The sequence below is a fragment of the Petromyzon marinus genome, chromosome 29, assembly GCF_048934315.1.
Source record: "Petromyzon marinus isolate PM22_M1 ecotype Great Lakes invasive population chromosome 29, UKy_Petmar_22M1.pri1.0, whole genome shotgun sequence".
Lineage (NCBI taxonomy): Eukaryota > Metazoa > Chordata > Hyperoartia > Petromyzontiformes > Petromyzontidae > Petromyzon > Petromyzon marinus.
Window position 1 is genome coordinate 2,909,365 of NC_133695.1, and position 27,266 is coordinate 2,936,630.

At 45.3% G+C, this 27,266-nt stretch overlaps 1 long non-coding RNA gene and 1 pseudogene across 3 annotated transcripts in view; both read left to right on the forward strand.

The window, feature by feature from the left end:
• Positions 1 to 22,570, forward strand: part of LOC116947347 (homeobox protein Meis1-like) — a 146,484-nt pseudogene extending 123,914 nt beyond the window's left edge.
• Positions 22,571 to 26,508: 3,938 nt separating this feature from the next.
• Positions 26,509 to 27,266, forward strand: part of LOC116947345 (uncharacterized) — an 87,451-nt gene continuing 86,693 nt past the window's right edge. For all 3 annotated transcript variants that reach the window (XR_012945608.1, XR_004403659.2, XR_004403662.2), the window contains exon 1: positions 26,509 to 26,799. This is a non-coding gene — a long non-coding RNA (uncharacterized LOC116947345). The remainder of the gene's footprint in view (positions 26,800 to 27,266) is intronic.

The window sequence follows — 27,266 nt, forward strand, 5'->3', positions numbered from 1 at the left end:
AGGATGGTCATCTTCCTTTACTGAAATGAGCCGTATTTGTTTTTCGGGCCAAGCGAAACGAGAGAAGCAGGGCAAGAAGGAGAATGAGAAGCAAAAATAAAAATATATATATATATACCCGGAGACTTTTATCCACGTGTTAATTCCTGAATTAACGTTTTACGTGGGGTAATTCGGGGATATTTCCATCTCTTCCAAGACGCCTGGCGGGTTTGTAAAAGTAGGCCGCATGGCCTCAGGGTGGGTTCTCCCGATCTCCCTCCAGTGGAGGACCCTGCCACCAGCAGTGGCATGAGCATGCAAATGCGGGCTTGCGCCTTCATCTATTGCCACCTTAGAGCTGGAAGTGTCTTCTCGTTGCGCAGCTTTGCATGTACGGCAAGATCCGACCCTCGATGGGTCGGATCTTGTCGAATCTCGGAAGCTTAAGCTAGCGAGGTTAAGCCTCACCATTGCTACCGGGATTGGTAATCGACGGGGCTTGCTAGGTATTGTAGGCAGCAGGACTGTGAGTTGACTAAGCAACGGCAGTGTTGAGTTTCAGCCCGGGCGTACGTGTGGGCGCTTTCTCCACGCACTTCAGTTTCCTCCCACGTGAAGCCAAACATTCCTGGCGAAGGGCACGTGACTCAGTCCAGTCTCGTCTGGGTAAATAATTGGGATTATTTTTCTCACGTTTGGGGGCGTTGAAGTGAGGGTTTTTTTTCTTCCTTCTGGGGGCTGTGGTTTAATTCCACGAGCAAAGAAAAAGACCCGAATAACAATGGGACCTACAGAACAATCACATCCTCCTGAGAATCATGTGACTAGGATACCAAAAAAACCACGTGACAAGATACTCATCCAAATGATGTCCTCTTGCTTTTATCAAGGTAGTGAATTGTCGCCAATGCAATGAAAGCAAAATTACAATATAATAAAAACAAAAACGCAAATAAGTATATTTTGCTTACCGAGGGAAACCTCACTGAGTCTCGAGACTCATTTTCATACTTGGGGATGTTTGCCAAATCCTTGGTGAATAGTTGTGAGTGTGGCAGGTAATGTGAGTGGCCAGACAAGGCCCACACACACAAGAGATTTACCCTCGAAAGCCACATTTACATGTCAGAAACCCACTTTCAGTATGATAGGTCACACACAAAGCCCATTTAAAAGGGACTAGTCCCATTGTACACACAGCATGTCCACGAAATCAAACAATTTTTGGGGCTTAGTTCTTCAACAGCTCAATTGGATTGTCACATCGTCCGCCACTTAACACAGCTATGCAATGCGATATATATAAAACGTGCTTAATAAATCCAGCACATTTACGGCAGTAAGATACAAATGTCAACAGCCGTGCAGACGCACAAATGCTCAAGTCACACGCAGTCGTGTGGTCGCGCCCGAGCGCGGAGCCCTTTTTTGTAATTTTGAAAGGGCAAAGAAAAAATGTGCAGGCTTTACTTATAGAGATCTTTTTTTTTTGTCATTTCTTGTCAACACCAAGAGTGCTTGCGAGTGAATTGAACAATCCTTTTAAACTGCACGCTCTCGAGCCCGCGCGTGTACCACAGCCGCCGCACGAATGTCGCGGGATTAATGTGTCTTGCCACTTGCGGAAGTTTTCATTTTGACCGAGATGATTGGTTGCAGCCACTCGCTGCGCTAACGGAGAGTGGCTCTGTGCCGCAGTGCACGGCAGAACAGCAGATGTGTACATCTGTATTGCCAGCAGAAAAAAGCAAAAAAAAATGAAAGCGAGGATTTTTGTTGGGTTTTTTGTTTGTTTAATCCCCAAAAGTCGAGTCGAGAAGTGATTTCCTGCTCACGCGAGCATGGAGCCCAGTGCTCATCTTCTGTTTACCACCCTGAGACGGTCGTGGAAATTCAACATTCCTTTGGCAGAGGCGAGTCTTTCCACAGGACAACCACTGTTTACTTACCCGCTAAGTACTACTCGCTTTAGCGACCACAAGGAGGATGATGGGCTGAGTCCACCCCAAACCAGGATTTGAACTCGCAGCCTTGCGATTTGGGAGCCGCTGCCTCTACCGCTGAACCACCTGGCCTGACAATTCCTCAAAACCTCTCCAAATATACATCCAAGCAACGCATGTACAGCTGCCGTCGCCTGTCGGCAAAAATATAAAAACGCGTGCAAAAAAAATAAAAATCCATCGTTGTTTGTCCAAGTCACGCAGCACGATGTTTTGTTTTTTGTTTTTGCGAACATCACCATAACAATCGCTGTTAGATGAACAGTCTCCTTACACGCACACAGGCCCCCCCACACCCTTCCCTCGACTCCACAACAGAGTCCCCGGCAGCCTCCACACCCCCCTGACACCGCTGCGGATGCGGAGTCCACGGGGCAGCGCCGACTTAATTCGATTACAGCTGATTTCACCAGGAACACCTTCGCATTCGAAGGCGAGGTTTAATATTTAATTGAGGTTAATATATGAAACGGGCGAGGAGGGAGGGTGGGGCGGGCTGATACACCGCTGGCAGACTGGGTTTGGACAAGGGCAGAATCCGGATTACTGGCAGCATGTGACAAGGTGATGCACGCAGCAGGACTTGTTTCACCACTGGGAGATGAGGCGCTCTTGCCATCCTGGGTATCGTCTCTCCCACCTTTTATTTCACGTGCAACGTAAGTTGCCGTTTCGGTCGAAGCAAGGCTTCATTTCCAACTGGGCCCGTCCGGGTTTGTTACCCGGAGAATATCCCTGCACTTGGCACACTACATCCGGTTTTCCTGTCACTCTGGCGGTGGCTACTGATCACGCGTCTACCCCGCGCCTCCGATGAGCACGTTTGGCTATGTACGGTGCAAAAGAAGCTCAAAATGTGGAACATGCAGTCTACCAGCAATTCAAAAATAGTTTTCGGGTGAGAAATTAAGCCCTGGTCTGAAGTGTGTGTTTAATGGATGAATTGGTATATATTCAAACAAAAGAGAAAGGTGATGTAGGCTTGCTCTGTGAGGTATTGTCGCTGGCCATGAGATGGCAGTACAGCAATAGATTCTTGAACCTATGTGTGTAGAGCTTTCAGTGTTACCAAATGCATGGTTTTTCTCCAGTTACTTTGATTTCCACCCACAAGCCACTCATTGATGGACTTGCCCAGACACCCCAATCTAGGACCATCCTGAAAAAAAGTATATTTCAACCTGAGATGGGATTACCTGGATAAATAATCTTCAGTTGTTTAGCAATCTTGTTTAACATAAATTTAGTTTTCCTGACATTTAGCTTCGTCAAACTTTTTTGTTTTATTTGTATGAGCCTTGTGTCAATCCACTGCTGGATGAAGGCCTCCCCATGCCGCGTCGGTCGAGGAGATTTTTGATCATGCCTCACCACGCTGGTGAGTGGAGGTTGTTGAAAAGTGTGGACCCAGGAAAAGTTCAGATATAACTCGCCACTGATGTAAGCCGTGACCGGAAATTGAACTCCGATAATCTTATTCATAGCACAGTGCACCAACCACCGCACTACCGATCCACTCATTATTGGATTAGATCGCATAATTCCATTCTTTAATCACGCTTGCAGAGCCCAGTCCCCAAAGGTTCAACATTCTTAGCGGCCAGGAACAAACAGCACTATTGAAAGTATAAGAGATAAGAGTTTGTGAGTTTATTGAATTAAACAGCCACAAGAAGTCTGGAAAATAGAGAGTAGGGGAGGGAATTGTAGAGTGGAAGGGCACGGGCGAAGAAGCTGAGAGAGGGAAGGGGTTTTCACCTGCGGCAGGGTGGTATGTGGATGAGGCGAAAAACAGTCAGTCTGGTAGCCCAAGTCCTCGGCATAGGGGGTGGCGGCATCATTGAGTGAAGTTTATGGAAAGAATGACCATGGTTCTCCGATGTGTCATCGGGTTGTACCGCGTGACATCCGGCATTATGCCACTCAACGTATCTCTCAACGTGTCTGGAGCTTCTTCAGGAACTCCATTGAGCAACTTAGTATCTCCTCGATCATATAAAGCGTTTGCCGGATGCTGCTGCCGCTGCTGCTGCTGCTGGTGTTGCTAGATAAAAAGAGAGATAAGGAGGCAACTGTCTGCCAGTGGGAAAGTTCTTGGAGTGTTCCTATGCTGCTGCTGCTGCGCCCACACAGCGGAGGGTGCACAGGTGTCTGTGCCGCGACACCGTCTCACTGTCCGCCATCCGCCTGCACAAACCGGGAGCTGTTTGTCACCGACGCGCGTTTGATCGATTCCCAATATGGCGTCGGGCTGATTCCGATCTCACGGCGAATCCATTCGGCAGATTGATTTTAACAATTGATTCTCACGGGCCAAGGATGGGATTAACTGGTTCCCCCGAAATCAAATAAGCCCCCCCTGGCTAACAGGTTTTTTTTCATTGCATTCGGGTCAATTGCCCACGGAAGGGGAAGGGGGGGGGGGGCAGAGTGTGCCCCCAAGTCAAGGTAGCGCCGCTCGTTGTTTGATCGCAAAGCGGTCAGAGCGAAGGCAACCCGGTCAGCCTGAGGTGACGCAGATGCTCAAACCTGTCCGTTGCCAGCGCTGTGATCTACCCTCAGATTCGCAGGCATGCCTTCCAGGTGGCAGCCAGAGACTATCACAAGCTCCCCGCACTGCGTTGGTATATACGGGGGTGGGGGATAGGGGGAGAGGTGAGACGGGCCTGGGCTGGGATGTGAATCTACCAGGGTGGCACGCTAAGATTGTTTTTTCTCCCAATGTGCGGTGTTGTCAAAAGTACAGACTCGCACGTCATCGTTAACATAAACCACGGTAAATCCACCGCTGTATGACCCGCGTGACATAATTAACAAGTAAATATTGTAAGGATGCGAAACATATTAGTTTTTTAGATCATTAGAAATAGTATCTGTTTTGTATGTATAATAATGTCTCAGTAGAAAAACCGAGGATATTTTCTCATCCTTTTGCCCACCTTAGCAGGTTCAAGAAATCACATTTTAACAGATGATCAATTTCGTGAGGGAAGAACGCAACTCTGTGGTGGCCGTATTACCATAGATCCACACACGGCTGTGAAACGGCATCTCCATAATAGAGGTTTTTGGGTTATATTGCGTAAATATGAATGTGTCGTTAAACCCGCCACCACCCGACACAGCCTTTTAGTAAGGTTTGTCACGTAAACAGAACGTGCCAATTCGAAACAGCATCTGCACCTCCCAAGGTGCCACGTGGTGCGTGAGCCGCACAGAGTCCAAAATCAAGTGCAATGTGCCCCTTTGCAGTCCCGTGGCCTTGACGTGAAACATAAAAAGGCCGACCCGCCTATCTGCTTTATCTCTTCGATACAATGTTTCATTAGTCAGTTGCGAGCCTGAAGTTGCCGCGTTATTCCGATCAGCGCTCACGGCAAGTTTGCCGCTATAGACCCGTCACTTGCTCGCCAAACGGCCCACGACAGAGGAATTCTTCACGGGAGCGATTGGGATCTGATTAAATGGGAACAGGTGCCTTGTTGTCAGATGCGAGCATTACAAATGATGTAATTGTACGATTGTTTATGCATTGCATCTGCTAAGTTGCTGAACTGGACGTGCGCGCATCCATGTTATCAGAAAGACGCTGGATGTGCAAGAAAAACATGTGTTGTTTATGTTCCACACAACCGTATCTAGATGCAATTTCCACTTGACCCGCGTCACCTTCTTTTGCACGTGTTTCTTTGCTACGTAAATATCTTTGTCACATGACATGAATTCAGCGTTTGCAAATGCCAGAGCAAAATCTCAAGTGAACCAAGTGGGGTTGTTGTTGTTGTTGTTGCACAAGTCAAATTCACAAAGCTCTTGCAGTGGCAGTCTAAAAATGGGTAAAGGTGCAGCCTTGCAATTGCTTGATTCCGACCGGTGCTGTTGGAAGGGCCTCCACTCTAGGAAGCCCGAGAGAGCCCCTTTTAGAGGATACTACTCGTCCCCCGCTCGGCTCTCAAACTGTGCCTTGACACAGTTTCAGAAAATAATTACACAAACTTGATCTCTGAGTGGCATGTTAGGAGTTGTGCTACTAACATTGTCCCTGTGGTCAAAACATTATAATTTATACGCATTTTTTATTTATTTAATCGGGGAAGCATTATGTAAGTGTTACGACTGATTTGGAGGCAGATTTTATTATTCTGGTTGTCCCGTTATTCTTCGAGTATTTTTGCTCGCCACACCGGGCACGTGCTATTTTCTCACCCATCCAATGACAACTTCAGACTCAAACCTGCTTAGCTTCTGACATCTGACGACATTGGGCCGTACAGCTGGGCGATTTGGTGGCAGGCAGGATCGTTGAGTCATAGGCAGATTGGTGGGTAATAGTCCTACTTGCTCCACTGCCTCCCACAGGCACCTTACTGGCCCTTGTGTCTCGCACACGGTGGTCCCATCCTTGCGCGCTCCGCTAACCCCGCCTCCCAAGCCGCCGGATTAGAGGCGTGCGCGACTTTGCGTTGCTCAGCGTAAACTAAACGAGTGTGAGACAGATTTTTTTTCCATATATATTTTTTTATTATTCTCCGTTGAACTCTACCTTTGTGTGCATTAGGTGTGTTTGCGCTGCAGGTGACAGCGGCAACATTGTGTACAAAAGTAACCCGGTACCATTACTATTTGCACACAGGCTCGAGTGCTTCTGCAGTTACATTGAATTCGTTTGAAAAGGGTGGAGTGGAAGAAGAGGGGGAGGGGGTAGAGAAAAAAGTTCGCTCTTATTACAACACAGCTTATAATCCCACCAATCGGTCATCTTGGTTTTCGTGGCAGTACAAATTAGCTCGAGCCGAATATGTAAAAGGTCAGAAAAAGTTTAAATTTCAAATCCTGGAATTTTTTTCAATTACATTTTTTGTTCCTCTGTTGTAGTAATTATTATTATATATATTTTTACGCGTTCCAGCCACGTACTTACGCTCATTACAAAGCGTAAATGGAGGTCATGTAGCGAGCACTTTGCGTGCCGGGTCAGTGCACAAAGCAGGAGTTAAGACTGATTAACCCAAACCAACTTAAAAAAAAATTCCTCAAATTTTTTTTTTCGGGGAGTAATATTTCACGTGTTTAAAATAAGGACAACTTTATGTTGCGGATTACGTGCGTGTGCCAATTACCAGGATAATTAATGTTTGCAATAGCATTTGTGGGGATTGTTGGCCAAGGTTGACCCGCAAAAGATTTCTCAGCAAAAGGTTAACACCTTTACACTCCATCAAAGACTTCCGTGGGCCCATTAATGTTCCGCATTGCTGATAGTTCCCGTACGGACTCTTAGATGCTCAATTGTTATGTTTTGTTGTGCTTTTCATGCCTCTTATTACTTAATTAGAAATGTAGGAATTTTAATGGTAACATAACCTACAATGTTCTTTCAAGGTTAACCCGTACACTTTGGGCGTAGACAGTCTTAAAATAATGGTCGATAGATCACTGCTTCAAATTTGTCTGTACGTGGCAGTGGCCAAAATTTGGCAAATCCTTGGTGGAGTGGCATCACAGCTGCGCAAAGCAGTCTGGGTAATTGCAATATGGCGGCAATAGCAGTGTCTTGCATCGTTGGGATAGCAGTGTTGTGCGATTATGGTTCTGGTGAATACAACTTTGAAGGGAGCTGAAATGTATGGGGAGGTTAGGGTGTACACTTCAGCGGTGCTTGCGTCTTGTACAAACGAGTTGCTTGAGTGGTGAAAATGATTTAAGAAGGTGGATGGATTGGATGCATGTGTCCTAGAGATGTCTACGCTTCTGGCATTTATATGGTACAACACTGATGAGGCACGTTCGTAAGTGTAGCAGGGAACACGAGAGTGGGAAGGTCTCCGTCCAGCAGCGGATTGAGAAAGGTCTCTAAAATAAATGTACTGCATTCTTTGTCAATCACAGCGGCAATCGGTCGCTGCTGGTCAACCTCCAACTAAGGAATATTACCGAATGCTCATCATGTCTGTCTCGTTTGTGGACACATCAAAAAGTGGAGCCTTAATCCGAATTCATGTTTTACCTTTGTCAGCCCACTACTGTGTCGGTCATAAGGGGGGTTGTTCATGAACATACTTCACCACGCTGGGCAGTGCGGGTTGGCGAAGGAAGTGGGGGCCGTGTCCAAGACTGGTTTCATATATCACCCGACCACCGCTGATGTCAGATATAGCTATGAATCGAACTCGGATCACCAGGTTTATAACACAGTGTACCAACTAACCATTGCTCCATAGTTGCACATCACGAGTTAATATAAAAGGGGGGGGGGCAGCAATTTGGAGCGTGCCGTTTGTAATTTCAGGAGCAAATCCTCGTTTTTTTCTGTGGCTGACGCCGTGTGGAAAGACCAGGGAATTGTGGGGGAAGTGGCGGGCCTCCGTAGGTGGCTTAGATATGCGGCAGGATGAGTCAGAAGCCTCTTGAATGGATTCGGTGATCTTCGCACATCAACTACAGCTGAGAAAGGCCCGCGACGGCAATATTTTATGAAGGGCCTGCTTTTCGACTAAGAAGTTCAGAGGTCGAGAGTTTACCCCGCAGCGGCGTGAACTCATGCACACCCGCGCACGCGCGGCGGCGGCGGTGGCGCAGTTTTCAAAAAAATCCACTTAACCCACTCGGCCAGATGTGTCCCAACTTGTTGCCATGCAAAGAGTAGCAAAATGCCCTTTTGTTTGCAAAGGGTGCTGCCATTGTTACAATGCGAGTGTCTGCCACGCGGTAGTTTGTGCGCCATTGTTGAACAAAGGCGCGTGACAGCAGCACTTGAATGCCAGCCGCAGATGAGTAACCTGTGACCGTACAACTGCTCCGTCGATGCCGCGGTTTACGCGTTGCCGTTTATCCACCGCTGGATTTAAGGCCTCTTCCCCACGCCGTCGTCGTTGCGACGACGCCGCAACGCGTCTCACTCCTGCACGTGAGGCAGGTCCCTTTATTGTAGTGGGCAACGTGCGCCGATTGAATGGTTTCTTCTTCGGGACACGCATTGATTACGGTTGCTTTTCGTTGTCAGTTTTCCAAAAGCACTCCAGTCCTGCTCTAGTGTGTTGTCTTAGCGGTGTGCAAAATAAATAAATAAATAAATATACCGACGGAATAAATTGGCTGTATTATTCTACACAGGGGTTAAACTGTTCGAAAATGCAATTGCCAGAGATTCAGAACTCCCCGTACTTTGGATTTGCCTCAATATAAACAGTGTACCGAAGCCCCTGCATCATGATTAAGACGGATGCACTGCTTGTAGCTTGGAAGAGTCCACAATGATGGGGTGGGATAGAGGATATGATTTATCTCTGACTTTATCCCAGGTTTATACGGTGGAACTGCTTGTCCAAAGAATGTAATATTGTGCTTTAAAAATGGATCAAATATGAGAACAAACGTGCCGTCGTTCACCCTGTCAAATCTCTGGAATTAGACACTTTATTTTGAAAACCATTTATACACAAAACGCAGTTTAATCATTTCGCACTATTCCGTGTGCCAGAGGTAATATAAATTGGAATAATATAAATCTGGTTGGGGCGTACAACCATTCAAGAGGTGATTCCTCGAGACGTCTTTGCAGTAAATATTGTGGCACGAAGCCCGCCTTAAATATCGAAAATTCTCCAAGCCAGCCTCCGATAGAGCTTGTAGTGAAGCGTTTCTGGATTTAGAAAGGTTACTCTGCCACCCAGCCTGACCTCGCGGTAACCCCACAAGTTCCCATTTCAGCAGAGCTAGCTGTATGGAAGAAAGCGGCTGCGGTACTATTGGTGGGGGTGAGTTGGGGGGGTGCTGGGGAGATGTAGTGATGGGGAGGTGGGGGTGCGGGGATGTTGTGATGGGGAGCTGGGAATAGAGGGATGAGGCTCGTGGTGGTGGTGGTTTTCAGAGAGAGAGGGAGAAAGAGGGTGCGGTGTGGAGGGGAGTTCAGTTGCCACGTTGTGTTGTTTGGCGGTGAAGTAGGTCGAGAAACGGGAATGGATAGACACACAACCAAGAATGGATGGACACATAATGGGGAATGGATAGACACACAACTGGAAATGGACAGACACACAACTGGGAATGGACAGACACACAACTGGGAATGGATAGACACACAACGAGGAATGGATAGACACGCAACGAGGACTGGATGGACACAACGGGGAATGGGTGGACACACAACCGGGGAACGGGTGGACACACAACCAGGAATGGATGGACACAAAGGGGAATAGGTCGGACACACAACCAACGTTATTTCCCTGTTTTTCTTTCACGCCCTACCTATTTCAGACCCGTAACGTCCTTCTCTATTATGGCAAAAGGCTTGAGAACAACGCCCCGCTGGTGTGGCATCGTAGGCCTACGTGGTAATCTGCGCGTGACACAGAGATAAGTGCGGGCGAATACCGGCTGCGTCGCACGCGTGAACGTGAAGTGAGCGCGGCACAGTTGGTGTTTGAAGCGGTTAGAAAATGAAAGGAGACTGAGAAGAAGAGGCGATTGAGATAATTTTGTGGAGGGTGGGGGGCGGTGAAAATCTTATTTAAGAGCATTTTCATCCCACCCTCCCCAAATCTATAAAATGAACACAATAACAAGCATCATGTTAGGCATCAGAATGGCTGTTTTGATATGGTATGCCAAGATCAAATGTAACGCAGAGAATGTGGTTAGCAGGGCCGTACAAATGATGATGGATCATGACAATGTTTAAGGCCCACTGTTTATGCACTTATGCCGTTGCAACGTGGGGTGAAGGCATTGATGTTCAGAGTTATGCTATAGAGGATGGCATGAAAACTGTTGGTTTATGCATTCATTTAACATTCCATTACCAAAAACGTTCTTCCGTTATCTCTGAACGTAACGTGTTTTATTTTTATAACATTCTTCGTACAATGTGAACAGCCCTTGTCACAGGCCACTTCTGGATGAGGACTTCCCCCTTGCCGTGCAGGTTGTGGAGGTCATTTGACCACGCCAATCCGTGCGAGTATTTTGAGGCGGGGAACATAGGAGTAGAGTACAACAACGTACCGTACTGCTTCTAACAGGCTCGACGTAGCCCACAGCACACGACGTTCGGTTAGACACGCTTGGTCTGTGCCCTTGAGTTGCTTGGGTCAACAGTGGGCTAAGTTTTGCCCAATCCTCGCCAGCTGGATCAGAAACGTAATAAACTGACACCGATGCTCAGCTCCGTGATGACCCATTAACACACTATCCAGTCTCAACCCTTTGCGTACCAAATATTTGCTTCATTCATCTTTCTCTGTCTCAACTCACGTCGTCGCCGTTGTTGTTTTTTGCCGTTGCCGTTTGTGTTTGTGTGCAGGTTCATCAACGCTCGCCGTCGGATAGTGCAGCCCATGATTGACCAGTCCAACCGAGCAGGCAAGTGTCCACTCGCTGACTGAGCCATCGCCACAGAGGCACAGACACACGAACACCCCGAGTTGGTTGCTCCCATGTCAGCTGTCATGAGAAATTTGACACCAAAACAACAGCTTACGACTCATGCCAATTCTAAGTTAGATTTTCCAAAAAGTACGGTGGGGGGAGGGGGGTGGAAATAAAAGTCCACTTATTTATTTTTTGACAGTTTTACGCACACTCGCCAGTAGTCATAAGTTCTCGAGGAGTCTGCCGAAATTGTCAGCGCGGCCAGAACTATTTTTGTAAAGATCCAGTGCACAAGCAGCACGTGAACACAGCACGTGAACACAGCACGTGAACACAGCACGTGAACACAGCACGTGAACACAGCACGTGAACACAGCACGTGAACACAGCACATGAACACAGCACGCGGATAGACATTGCGTATGCAAGGCGCGCACCTTGCCAAGACTTGCCAGCCACGGCGTCGTTGCCCGTGCAAACTGGCACTGGTGGTGCCATCGTTTTACAAGTTTTACAAGTTGTGGGGGGGGGCTGACAGCGCAATGGGGAGAGGACGTATGATTTCGGAAAGGGGGTTACACCAACAGGCCAGACCTTCGCATATGGTAGGTCCGGATAACCTCCATCGTGGCCATTAAGCCGAATCGGTCGAATAATAAAATCTGTGGTAATTATTGTATAATTATTTAAACCATTCGGGCAGGATCTGCATGTCGTAGGCCTAGCCTAGGACTCCCCATGAATTGAAATTGGCAGAGCGGTTTCGGTGATATTCTCTGAACCACCATACATATACATACGGATAGATCAAAGGATTATTAAATAGTGCTACCCAAGTTATATGTCAGGGCATCAGCCACTGGGTCATGAGCGTTAGTGTTTGAAATGGAATCCCTTCCTGAATACTGTGTGCCATTCTACAGATTGGACACTATGCCAGATTTGTTCCCTCTACTTGCAAATACTATAGGTTCTCTCTCTCTCGCATTCCACTGAAGCTATGCCAATGAAGACTTGGCTTGTGAATAATCGTATGAATGCTCGAATAAAATGAACATGTTGGCCATTCTCAGTCTACCTATGGATGGATGGATTGATTCCTCCCTGATGCCTTGTCGGTCATGGGGGTCTTAGCCGTGTATCACCACGCTGGCCAGAGCAAGTTTGTGAAAGGACGTGCCCAGGACTGGATCAGATGTCACTCACTATTGATTTGAGCTGTGGCAAGGAATTGAACTCAGGTGGCTGTGTTTACTATGCGGTACACTAACTACTACGGCACTGTTCCCTCCGTAAGTTATCATAACTATTCATTGTTAATGTTACAGATCAACTTTGACATCTAGTTAGTTATTTTGTTAATTGCTATTCAGCCATTGTGGCAATGCTTTGAATTAATATCTGAATGAGCAGGAGAGGCAAAGTCTATTGAGCGTTGCACAACAAGCAACATCGAGTGTGCAGGCAGTGTGACTGCACTGTGGCCCATGGACCAGAAGGGCCCAGCTCACTTGGCTACGAAAAATGGGGGAAACTGGGACAGGTGTGGGGGGTTTCCCATTGTGTTCCGTGGAATCATGGCCCATGCCAAACCAACCATCTCCGTTCTCCCTTTGGGTTCAATATGATTTGTGCTTTTGGCAAAAATGGTGACTTAAAAAGCTCACCAGAACTCCATTGCACCGTTCCATTATTACGTTAACGTTATATTACAGCAAGCCGGCAAAGCGGTGCGCCTAAATCTCTGTTTAGCTATTATTTGTGACTTTGTATAATTTGAAAGTGGTTATTTTCCTTTGGCTTGATTTCATGTTAGCTATTCCCAGAGTGGCCATGGCAATTCTTAAAACGGATATGGCCATCATTTCACGGCACACGTAATTTTTTAATTTACCGTTTATACAGAAATTTCCTATGTAAAAATATAGTCGCGTGAAAAAATTGGGCCCAACACAGCACAGGACCGTGTGGATACAGTACGGTCGTGTGTGAGTACAGATACAATCGCGCAAGCCGCCTTGCTTGAAACAAAGCTGTTTAGTCTGTCGTTATCGCACACATCATCATCATCATCGCTCTCTCTGTGGCCACTCGGGCCTCATGAGACTATGACCACGTACACATACAGTAAAGATAAAGAAGCCTATATTCTAAAAGTAAGTAAATGCCCTAGTAAAAAAAACCGCTGGCGCTGTTTTTCAAACTGCCACACAGGCGCAATTTAATGGCAGAGCTGTGCCTCATAATTTACGGCAGCCTGCTCTGTCTGGGCGATGGCGAAAAGGATTTTTCCCCCCCTTTCCCATGATTCTGCACCGCAGTCGCCATGGCGATGTCAGACGGCAGGCCGAGGTGTGATTAATGGGCAGTAAGGTCGCGGAAAATGGCCGATTCGGGTCACACACCCAGGATAGCACGAATCGCTGGCCCCCCGGAAAAAAAAAATCTAATAAAAAAAGACGTGATTATTTTAGCTTTTTTTTAATTTCGCTGAGGTTGAAAATAATTTTATTTTAGTTTTTAATGCGATTTCTCTGCCACCTGGATCGGCAGTGACAAAATAATACAACGGAAAGGGAGTGCTTTATTCAGGCAAGTGGTGCCCAGCCGGTTGACTTAATGGTAAACACGAGCCCAACCATAACGTTGGTGCGCACGTCAGTCGCAAGATCATTCTTTGTGCGTTTGTATGGATTGAAAGGGAGCTAAGAGGGGCGGCAGTTATAGAAGCGGCCAGGAGGACACAAGAGCAAAGTGATGACTCCAACAAAGGACGCTTTCTGCACCTTTTCACTCGATCGCCCCACATTACATAGCATCGCGAGATTCATCGTCGTCATTATCGAGCCGATTTCATTACTCCATCTCCTCCGATGGACGTTCTCTAGAAGGTGTTGCATTCCCGGGCCTCAATTTTTATTTTTTTTACGCACCACACGTGCCATTGTATTTGGTCACACGGTAAAATAGCGCAACGGATTTATTTGTTTGTCTTTTTGTTAAAATATCCATGTGCCATATTTCTGATGGTGTGAAAATGCGTGTTTTTGTGCCGGGCATGGTGCCGTCCACACCGGCCACCTCTTGTGCCCTGCCGACCTTAATGTGTGCTCGCCATCACGACTCGCTCCCCATGGAGTCCGTGTGGACTATACATTGGTGATCTTTGCATATTTGCGCGTGCGTGCGCGACGGTACGCGCGTGCGTACACCACGTGAGAGTGCGCGCTCCAGTTTTATTTTGCACCTGTGGAAAGGGATTGATTTTTGGAGTGCCTATTGTTGTTGTTGTTGTGGAGTTATCTATATTTTAACGGAAGCCGGAACTCCTAAATTTCCCCTCCAGTGAGTCAAGGTGCCGGATACAGTCCGGACGGGCAGCCCATGGCTGGCTTCATGATGGACGGCCAGCAACACATGGGACTCAGGGGACCTGGTGAGTCTGGGGAAGGGGGGAGGGGAAGGCGTGAGAGGGGTTATGTGGGGGGGGTGAGGGAAGGGTGCAGGGGAAGAGAGGGATCATGGCCCAGGAGCTGGGCAGGTTTATGACTGCCCTTTTTGATGTGCAGGAATTCCCATGTTTTATGGGAATATCAGTGAGTGCTCAGTAGAAAAAATGGTGGCACCATTAAAAAAAACAGAATTGAGCATGAGAATGTCGTTTCTTAATGTAAAGACACTTACGCTAATAAGAATAAGGCAATTATGCAGTTTATATACAAAGGCTCTTTAATTGCATTGAATATCAAAATTGTCAAGCTTTTAGCTTTGCAACTGTTTCTAAAAACCGCTGTGAGTGTGGGTTGCTTTGAGTGCATTTAGTCAGAGCAATTGTGCTATGAGCAATGTATTTGTACAATTGAGTTAACTTTTGCATAGATTAAGTCTTGAGCAAGTGATTGATCTGTTTAACCCTAAACTGCTTGTTAGCTTTAGAAACGTTCACATTAGCTTCATCGTTTCCAATTTCACAGGGGTGTTTGTAAGAGCAGACTGATACATTGATGTGTTTTGTTGATAGCACGACCACATTTACACAAATCACTGTGACCGCATATTTTTAGGTGCACACGTTAAAAGCATGAAAACATTGTTATTAAATTATATATTTTTTATATCCATAATATATCTGTTTAGCTTCTCATAGACTACGGTATGAAAGCCATTTTGCCAAAGTATAACATTTTAAGATATACTCTTTGATTCTTTCGGTAAAGTCACGTAGGTAGAAATTTACCGAAAGAACCAAAGAGTATGGATTGCTGCAGTCACGAAAGCTTCAAGTCAAGATTAAAATATACGTTTATTTTTTAAACGAAGACATTTGATAATCCTCTAGATGGACATTTAAATAATAACGGTATATTCATACGCACTCTTTGCATATGATTATGGTAACGTAATGAGTCTGTGCTATCAAGTTGAAGTTTGTGCGACGGAAATTCTATGATCCGCCCTGCGATTCGGCGCTTCATTTGATAAAATACGCATAATGGTGAACAATTACTTGAGGATCCGTTTTGACCGCACAGAATACTCACCAAACAGATTCAACAACAACGTAAAAAAACCAACAAATTAACTTGTTTAAGTTGTTGCGCATCTACCGTCGCTAACGTGCATAATTCATCATTCTTCAGTTCCTACGGTTCCTTTCGCCTGTCGTGGGAAAAAAAAAAACACGCGCACGCATGAAACACGTTTCTCGAATTGTTCAATGACTTTGTTCAATGACTTTGCATTGAGAGGTGGCTTTGTTGCTTTGGTTTCGCACTTGAAACATGAAAATCTCAAATTCTTATGTTTTTTCTGATTGCTCTGTCATTTTCCCTGGGTATATACATTTTTCTTTTGTTTTTGTTATCTTCCTTCTAGGACCTATGGGTGGAATGGGCATGAATATGGGAATGGAAGGGCAATGGCACTACATGTAACGCTCACCTAGTTAACAAATCAGAGAGGGGGAAGTAAGTACTAACAATGCGAGTTTTTTTTGCTTTTTTTTAATTTGAGGGTTGGGATTTGAATAAATAAACACAACTGCTAAAAAAAAGCTATAAAAAAAAGCTGGTTTACAGAGTCCAATCAAGGCCAGTTGTTTGGCAGCTAGTTTCATTTTTTTGGAGTTGTTCTACCCGTTCCATTGTTCCTCTTCCTGTTTACCTGCATATTCGCATGTCCTTGCCCCTCACCACCCTGTCATGCCCATTTCTAAACACTTGTTTTGTTTTAGATTCGTGACTTGTTTTATTACTGCTACTACTATTATCACACTGGCAATTCAAGGGACGCGCTGCATGCGCCCTTCGAAGTCGAAGATTCGGTACGGTTTACATTTTTTTTGTTTTGGCGCTTTAAGCGAAGAGGGAAATCTGAACGCAGCGCGCCTTTACGACGACGCCACTTTATACCTGTTTGAAAAACAGGAGGCCAATTTTCCATTGCAGGAGCGCGTAATTAAATGTAAACATAATGGCTCCAGTGTTTACCGTTTCCTAATTTAATTACCTTTCAAGTTCAAACTATCTCAATATAATTGATCTAACGCTTAGATTGTTTTGGGACCATTACGTTTCTCCCCCCCCCCACACCAATAAACAGCAGCTTATGTAAACTTTTGTTTATATAAGCGTTTAATGCATGCAACCTTTTTACATGTAATTTGAATATGGATATATATTAAAATGAGCCATTTAAAATATATTTCCCAAGTTAAAAGTACAATGACAATACCGTCATAGTGTGCAGTGTCCCTTGAATTGTTCATCAGTATAGTTGACAAAGTGTCCTTGGTTTGTTTTATTTTACAAAATTCACCGGCCGTCACCATTTAAAGATGTCCAGTGTGTGCCGTTCTTTTCAATCACACCTTGGTACCACATGGGGTCATTTAAATGTCATAACAGAGTGGTAATTTGCAACCACAATTGGGAAGATGTTATTAAAAGAAAACTTAATGCAGCCGCTGCTTCATGTGAACTCTACCAAATGTAGTTTTATATATATTTTTTTTTAAATTACCTGGCATAGGAGAATAAATCGCAATGGTATTCTACCGCCAACTGAAAAAAAATGCTGTCCTATCACAAAATATTTAACACAATCGCATACAACCATTAAGAAGGAGAGCAGGGCGGGGTAAAAAAATGTAAAATAAAGAGATTGCTTTTCAGCTCGGGTGATTTTTAATGTGCTGCTCTGAAATTGGCCGAATATTACACGCTCAGTGATCAATTAAATTAACAGAGCGATGCGATAACTTTATTTAATTAAGAGTGTAGCAATATGCTTTGAGTCCAGAGTGTAATCACAGGGTACGGTCATTGTGCACTCGGAGAGAGACTGTACATCAGATCCTTTGTGGTGGAGTTAAATACGTCACTAAATTAATTAATCTAAATACAAACCATAAACAATGTATGGAAGACAATCCACTTAAAATATACAATACGCTCATTATTTTCAGCTCAGAGCATTACACAACTGAGCTTGGGGTTCATAGAATTTGTCAATCGAATGATGTTATTTCTTCCCTATCGTGTGATTGCAATGCACGAAAAACAAAATATCCCATTCTTATTCTTATTATTTGTTCAATCATGTAAGCATCAATGTTACATTTTACAAAAGGGAGTATCTACCTCTTTACAAGTGTGTTTATTTATTCAGTCCGGTAATGGTCGTATTCTGATCTGTCGTTGCTGTTTTCCAAGGTCTCGTGACGCATGCTTCTGTGTGCACGTGTAACCGTTTGTCGCGGACGCTCGCTCTAATGGACACATACATTCACGGCTAAACTGCACGCCATGGGTTTGCATTACGCTCCTACAATGCCGTGCTTTCGAGTAAACTCGATGTAAAATTACGGAACAAGCGCTGAGAGCGCGTTTAATCAATCGGCTTTTCGCAAAAGACGTCTTAACGCTTCAGCGGCTCGTGATGATGCTGCGGATCCACGAGCGCATGGGGTGGCGTGTGCGGCGGTTGTGTGCCGTTGGTTAGGTGTGGGCGAGGTGGCTCTTTGTTCCGGTCGGGGTACCGAGTGGACTTGCGACGATTTGTCGAAATCACAGATGAAAATTAAATCAATCTATATAGATATTTAAAAATATATCTACACTTCATTTGGCTAAATTCCAATTCTGAGAATTAAAAAAAAAATGCTTTGACTGTCATGCCAAGAACATTTCTCTGTATGGTGGGCACGTCGTAAAGTGCTGCCCCCTAGCGTGTGGGCAAGAGGTCACTTGAAGGGATCTCAAAAGTGGCTCTGTGATATCTCCTTCTGCAGACCTTTCTCTAACGCACTGTGTGATGATGCGCTTCTCAGCGATAGTCGCCAATGCGTTATTTGCATTACGACATAATGCTGATAGCCTCACTGGGATAAATTGGTCGGCACAAAAAAAGACAAAGATGAAATCCCAAACTAACAATTGTCATGCTGCTCAGCAAAAGTATGCAGGACCGCAAGCCACCACTTCCCCCATACGGCTCCTATCAGTGGCATTCGCAGAATGAGGGCATCTGGTCTCCACCAGCCGCCTGATAAAACTGTGCAACTGTGGAATATTTTAAAGACAGTCCCTACCACTGCTGTGCACAGTGTAGGATCGCCACTGCCCAGCGAGAATATGAATCACGCTTGCCCGCCGCAGCAATCTCTGCACACGCCACTGGTCCGATAGCCGGATGCACCAACTATTACAGTATTTGCCGTATATGTTATACCCTCTCGAGGGGCTGTCTTGAGCTCCGTCGAGTGAAGGCCAGAGAGCTGCCAGCTGTGGCCTGAGCAAGCAATTGCAGGACTGCACCTTGAGCTTTTAAAACGCGTATGAAGGTAAAGGTGCAAATCTGCAATTGCTGGCTCATGCCCCTGCAGGCTAAAGAGCCTCCACCAGAGGGAGCGCTAGAGATCCTCCATATATTTATTAATTATATTCAAGTGTACGTGTGTGTGTGTGTGCGTCTATATTTATAAAGGGCCAAGGTGGAGACAACGTTCTTGATTGTGTTTTGTCGCCGGTGTGCCTTGCTTGTACGCGCACAGGCCTACACGGAATGCCGGGGGAATACATCACGCAGGGCGGCCTGGGGCTCGGCATGTCGCCCGCCGGTTACACCTCACCACAGATGGCGGCGGCGGCGGCTGCCGCCCACCACCATCACCACCACCACCACCACCAGTCACAGCTGCACCACGGGCACGGGGCCCCCATGCACTCCTACCTCCCCGGGCACCACGCCTCGCAACTGCACCACGCGCCGCACCACGCCATGATGATGCCGGGCGGCCACGCGTCCGGCATGAGCATGGCAGCGGTAGCGGCGGCGGCAGCCGCCAGCCCCACCGGCATGATGGGAGCTCCTGGCGATCCCGGTTTGGTTGGGCAGGTTATGGACATCCACGCCCAGTAAAAAGGGAAAGCTACAACTACAAGCACGGCAACTACGAAAAGAGGAAAAAGAAAACCCGTAACGCTAATAAAAAAAAGAAAAAAATATATATGTAAAAAGAATCAAACAAAACAACAACAACAAACTTAAGAAGCAAAACAAACAAAAACTATGTCAGGAAGATAAAAATGAAAATTCCCGCAGAATGGCAGACGAAGCTAAACCGAACTTTTACATGTTATCGCAGTCACCGCCATCAAACCGACCCGCCTTTTACTCCGTCGCAGAATCATTGTAGCCGTGACCTCAGAGAGAATGCGGGGGAGAGAGAGAGAGAGATGGTGGTGGTGGTGGTGGTGGGAAAGAGAAAGAACGAGGAGCGGGAAGACAAAACCGTCGTCGACTCGAAATGACGCTGTCATTTTCACAGCACAGTCTGTGTCGTGCCGAGGCTTTCTGTTGATTTTTTACGATCCAAACTCTTTAACGCCACCAATCTGTGATGCACAAAGAACGGAGAGAGGCACTCGGCAGTCCCACTGATGTCATGGCAAATTTATTTTCTTTATTTATTTCTTATTATTTTTTTTGTTCATTTTTCTTCTCATCGAATTGATGTTGCTTGCATTTTTTTTTTGCTGTGCTGTGACATTGCAATAATATCACATCTCTAAAATCGGCTTGGCAGTGTTTATTTAAATGCATCACATAAGTAAAACAACAATTAATAAGCATGCTCAATTTTAAGCAGCTTTACTTTTTAATCCTTCACTTTGGCGCGATTTACTGTGATTCAAACTGTATTTATGGCATCGTTGATGCTTTTGCAATCCTAATTAGGCAACATTCCTTTGCGAGCACTATACTAAATTCTGCGGCCAAGCATGAAAATTACTCGTTCTTTCTGTAGCTGCATTTGTGATCATGTAACTACCAACCTTTACCCACCATCTGCGTCCGTGATGTTGGAGATGCGATCCTTCACCTTCCAGAAACTCTGTTTTGTGATCATGACCTCTGAACTTTAACCTCTGTTGGGCTTCCCCACCCTTTCCTCCATTCCTGGTCTTTCCAAAGCCACCCCCCTCCCTCCACAACACAACCTCATGGCTTCCCATACCCTCTCTCCCCACCCATTCACCAAGCCTCATAAACACAGCGACTCAATAGAAGAATGTGAAGTCACGTGATCAACACACTTTACCGTTTATTTCCATTCACATTTAAACGTTCTCTGCGCAACACACACATATCACCATCACCAACATCAGCCATGATCAATCTACTGCTGGATTAAGGCCTTGCCAGACCCGTCGCTATCTCTCATGGCCCCAGGACGCAACAATATTATTTTTCATGCTAGATATGTGGTCATGCACACCCCATCATTTGTTCATATGGTTTCGTCTAACTGTAATTCAAATGCATTGCATTTGTTTAACTTTTGCATGAGATATTTACAAAAAATTGTTTTTATTATTTTCGTTGGAAATTGGAAATATTTTATTTTCTTGGCACATTTTAGGGGACCTGTATGTGTTTTTTTTGTATGGAATTCGTTCAGTGTTCTGATGAAGAGAGGCAGGCTAACGCTAACATTTCTGTAACTAAGCTGCGGTCAGGGGTTAAAGTCAACGACCATTACGTTTGTGTTTAGACAGAGGTGAGTGACCTAATTAAGAATTTTGTCTGCCCATTGCGTGCAGACCACCTTGCATAAAATGCATACCTACCTACCCTCGAGAAGCCCTCTGTTTTGAAAAGGGGTCCAATAGGATAATAGCGAGGAATTTCAAATTCCTGCAGGGAGCTATATAGGATTCGTTTAGAATTCCTACCGATTTTATTTCTGTGTCTTATGGAATCCCGTGGTATTTTTCATTTTTTTTTGTCAGGGAACAATATTATTATTACTTCGATTATTATTACACTAATGTGAGTTTGTTTCTTTTATTTTATTTCGTACTTCAAATCTTAAAAAAAGAAAAAAAATCTGCGTCGCTGTAAACTCACACACACACATGGGCCGAATACGATGTCTTAGCTCTTACATATGCACAGCACCTTGCAAAAAAATACAACACGAATCCGAGGAATATCATTATTATTTGCTTCGACCTTTTTTTTTTAATATGGCGGTGCTGATCACACTCCTCTCGAACAACGTAAAGATTAAAAAAATCCACGTGTGATAAAACAAAAGTTAAGATAAATAAAAAAATAAAAATATATAAATATATTATGGCTGGATTGATATCATTTTGTAACCGGTAAAGTCAAAGACTTTTAATGTCCTGTCACTTTTGGACTGCACTTAATGCCCTCTTTAATGCTTAGATACACGTAATGTACAGGTTTATTTTGGATTAGTGTTTCTAAGCTGCATATCCTGATGCGTAATAAAACGGACTGTGAAGTAAGTGTCAACTGTGTTAATTTGCAACAAACATACAAAAAAAATCGTCATCATTTTTAGATGTTCCTATTTGTAAAATATGCACAGTATTGTAGTAGCTCTCTCTCTCGTGATGCATGCTGGTCTCAACCTGCCCTCTTTTCGTTAGTAACGCTCTCAGATTGAGACCTTTAGCCGTGTCTGTTGTATGCTTAAATAATAAAAAAAACACAAAAAAAAACACAGATGTCAGAAAACTTGTAATATTTTTGTTTTGTGCATTTATGTTGTCGGGCTGCTTAAATGCTGTTTTACTTTGTGGTAGACTGAAATTATTGCCCCCCCTCCCCCCGTCAAAATCCATGCTGTGTTCTCAATACGTTTCATTGCAAGTTGACATTAAATGCGTTTCAAAGGAGCCGTGTTTACTTTCTTGTGGCTCAAATGGGGAGGGATGGAGGGGAGTGGTACCAGTTGCTTCATTCCAGACTTCTTCCCCCCTCTATCTTCTGCTTCTCTGTTATTCAGTGCAGAGCAGCAGCAGCAGCAACATCAAGAAGCAAGAACGTGTCTCTCGATGTATGTATCTGTGTGCCCTATGCGGGGAGCGGTGATGTTGCAGTTCGCCCGCTGCGTTACGAACCCGGCGACCCGAGTACAATTACCACTCATGGCCAACACCGGTGACAACTATTTCAACCGGTACCTGGGCCTCGACTAGGTCGACTCAGCTGCAAATAAGTAACTGGTTCAGTGTGTAAACATAAGCATTTGTTAGACAAAGTCGGTAGGCCGTGGTGCTGGCCACCCACCCCCTCGTGTAACGTGCAGGCCTTCATAGGTGCTCACTAACAGCACTTTCCCCAACAGTCGAAGGCTATAGGGGGGATCTTTGTCTGTCCGAGGTATGGTACTCGATGGCCATATGCATGCTCCAATGTATGTATGAGTGTTAAAGGCTACACGAGGGGGATTTCTGAGCATATGTTACACTGCACGTGTATATACAAAGTTCAGTGCTGACCCGTTAGGCAAAAGGTCTAAATATTTACTCCCGTTGAGTACGTGGTTTTACAATTTAACTGCTCAATTAAGCTCACGTATTACATTATATGAGTATTGGGTGCATTCACATGCTATACCAGAAACTTGCAACAGGCTAATGTTTACTTTGTAGGCTTTGGTTTCACGCTTCGCAAGAGACACGTTAGTTGGTTCGCTGTTGATGGTGGTCGTCTGTTTATAAGTATTGAACACGAGCCGCCAAGTGCTGTGACGTAAAACTTTCAGGCTGACCCCTCTCCTATAAATGAAACCAATCAGCCACCGGGCTGGAATTATTTAACAGCCCACATTTTAAACGAAAATGGTTTTCGAATTGGTCTTTTTGTAAGCTTTGACTTGACCGAAATGTGTGCCAAATTTTCAGCTTCCTAGCCCTTCGATAAGATCGGTAGAATGTCCATCTGCTGTCCACCCCACCTGCTCATCTCGGCCAAAGTTGTATTTTAAATTACAAAACAAAACACCGTACAAAGAAAAATAACACGTCATAAAAGTTACATTATTGTAAACGTCAAGGTCTGTGTGTGTGTGAGTGCAGTGCATGCCTCAGTAAAGTTTGCGTAAACGTACGTGTGGTGGTCGTCTGCAACAGCCATGCTGATGACCACTGGGTAAGGCGATGCACTTATATTTAGTAGTTGTTTGTGCGGGTAGGAGGGTTCACAAGTATGTCTGCATTCAATCGCACGTCTTATATGAACACAAATCAGCTCTCTCCAGCCAAAATACACAGGTAAATAAAAAAAAAACGTGGAGACAAAAGTTGGAAATTAATGTTTTCGGGTTGTCTTGAGATGCGGTTGCATTTCGACCTGATATAAATTAAAATAAAAGCCGTAACATTTCCAAGTCAGATCATTATGCAAAGCAAAACAAATCGACCAGCATATCCCGTAAATCAACACGTTCTAATATCTTTGAAAACACCAAGGAGGCGGTACTGCGACTATTAATTGCCGGTGCCTGAACTTAACCTTGTGTTCAAACCTCGTGTCGTGTCTTTTTGTTGAGAATAATTTCCGTCAAAACAAGTGCCAAAGAACAAAGAAGGGTCCCGACGGTGGGCAACTGGGTGTCGCTTGCAATGATTCAACTGGAACGCCCCGCGCGCGAACGCACTCAAGAAGAGAAAGAGTCCCCAATTCAAAACGCGGAGTGATACATATTTAAATTCACCTTAAGCCAATGCTTCCAGACATTTAGTTCCATCATCATCATCGTCGTCGTCCTACTTACCGGTGGATAACTTGAGCCATTTAAATGCTGTTGAGAGTTTCGCAAAACAAACACCAATTAGACTAATTCATTCCGTGTGTGATTAAACGGGTCGAGCAAAGCGAGGGCGCGATATTCATCGTTTCAACAACCGCGGCGATTTCGATTTAAAGCTTTCGTGACTGCAAGGATTCATCTTCTTTGGTTCTTTCGGTAAAGTCACGTAGAATGAGAATAAAATAATAAATTGATAAAATAAAATAACACAATAATATTCTCACGACGTTTAGGCCACAACACAAGCGGTCGTGAGAATATTATTGCGTTATTTTATTTTATCAATTTATTGTTGTATTCTCATTCTACGTGACTTTACCGAAAGAACCAAAGAAGATGAACCGCGGCGATGTTCCAGGCTCGCACGCCCAACGACAACCAGTTTCGGAGAAACGATCACTCCGAATATGTTTGTTAAACTTATAATTACCACAGCAATAGTAAGACTAAAGGGCGTACACATCGCTTAAGAGAACATCAGCTGAGTGGTTGCGTAGTGATCGGTTTCGCGCACAGCACCTCGAACCTTGCCACCTGAATTCGATTCCCCGCCCACGGCGGACATCATCGGTAAGTGATATCTGAACCGACACTGGGTCCCTCCCTTCCCCACCTTCCTCTTCAGCATGCACCTCACGCAAACCAGCAGCATGGTGAAGTATGGTCAAACGATAGACCCCCCCCCCCCCTTCGCACCACCGCACGGCCAACGCAGCACTGTGTGGGCGAAGTCAGCCTTCATCGAGCAGTGGATTGACCTCGGGTCTTTAAATTGCGACTTGACACTAGTATCGTGTAAAAAAGACTCGGCCTGTCGGTGGAGAATGCTTCGAGCGATGCAGTAGTAGTGGCGATTGTGCTAGGACCTTGTGCGCATTTAACGAAAATTTATGTGATTGACGCTCGCTGCGTTTATTCCGACGGCTGCGCGGTTGGTTTTGTTACGCTCAACTTTTCTCGCTGAGCGTTCAATGGAATGAGAGAGGGGATCGACGCGGGGGGGGGGGGGGGACAACAATAAATTAAAGGCGTGCGGGGCGTGATCATTCATATAAATATATAGCGTGGTTGTTTATAAAAACGATGTATGTAAACAAGCTGCGGGTGAGATTCATGCGTAAATCACGGGCAGGCCGCAAGAACGAGCGCGTAAAACAAAATCGTAGGAGCAATGCTCTCAACCCCGCCCGATTGACGATACATTTAATGGATTTTTTTTTAACCATTAAGATAAGAAACTTTGGATTAGAATAATGTCGCTACTGGTGGGGATTTTTTTATGATTGGCTGGTGTGGAGGGGAGGCGGTAGTTTTACGACTTGTTCTTAGTTCAGTTTGAAATGTAATTTTAACAAACAATAATACTTTTGAAGAACAAAAATTTAAACGAGTGTGCGTTATTTGGCGAACGCTAAAATGTACACGGTCATAAATATTTCCACCGAGTCCTCTTTGCCCGATCGCCGGATATCACGAAGGAAGAAACATCCAAGTGAAATTTCCGGGCAGATCGTACTCCCTTCAATGACAAACACAAGAATGTTCGCGATGTAATATTAAGATGGGCCATTGCCCGAAACGTCGTATGATCGTGCGCGTGTGTGTTTATTTTATCTCTTTTTTGTGGGGGGTGGTGGCAGTGTTATCGGCGAATGCGGCTGACTTTTTGTTAAAGCCCCAAGCCTCGTTCCTCGTAAACCCGACTCCTCACTCTCGACGTCGTTGACATTTTTTTCAAGGAAGAGGAGGAAAAGTTCGGGGGTTAGGATTGTTGGGATGGGGGTGAGTGAGAGGCGGTGGGTGGGGGTGCGTGGAAGAAGGGAGCAATTGTGGGGGGCTGCATGGGGGGCTGCGGGGGGTGAGTGAGTGGGTGGATGGGTGGGTGGGTGGTGTGCCTCGACAAGGCCCCTTTTGTTTATTTGAGCGACTATTTATGGTGGCAAAACACAAACAATGGCAGTCGTAAATATATTTTATGGCTTCGGTCCGTGGGTGTCGGCACAGAAACTGGGGTGCATGCAGAGGTGAGGAGTAGGGGGAGGGGATCCTCTGGGTGGGGCGGAGGGGGGGTGGCGCGCAGGAATTGGCCACGCGTTTTGACCGGAGACGTTCAACAGTTGAAACCCGTTCCCTTTCCTTTCTCGTAAGCAATCTATTCCTCCACGTATATTTATAACAATCATCATCATCATCAACAACAACTCAAGCAAACACGTGTTCGAAGTGGGTTTTTTTTTGTCCTTTACAAAATTATCCCGCGCTGGGAAACACCCTTCGTTTTTAACCGTGAGTTATGCGCAGACGATGCAGGTAAGTATGCATTCATATAATTGTGAACACGTTTTTATTTTTGGTAAATGAGAGCGGAAGAATATGTAATTGTTATACGTTTGACAAAGTGCAGTATCCGACTGTATTTTTTTGTAATTGCCGTGTTAATTGTAATTGTTTTTTTTTATTTGCGTGGCACGCATGTGCCCGTGCAGTCATCGCATGTTGTGACGGGCACGCGTCTTGTGTCCCGTGCGCGTGTTACGCTCACGCGTGACGCGTGCAAGTTACGCAGTTTGCGATTTCGCGTTAATTTGCGCGTCTCTTCTGGAGACAAATCGCGACTTACAATCCGGCGTCTAGGCGTCGTAAAACCCGTTCCTTCTTCGCGTTCAATGTGCACAGGGGCCGCAGCGGCTTGTGAGTTGATAATATCAGTAGACTGTTTCCCATATAGTATACTGCAGTGACAAACTAACATTAACGCGCTCGCTATGTTGCTTAAA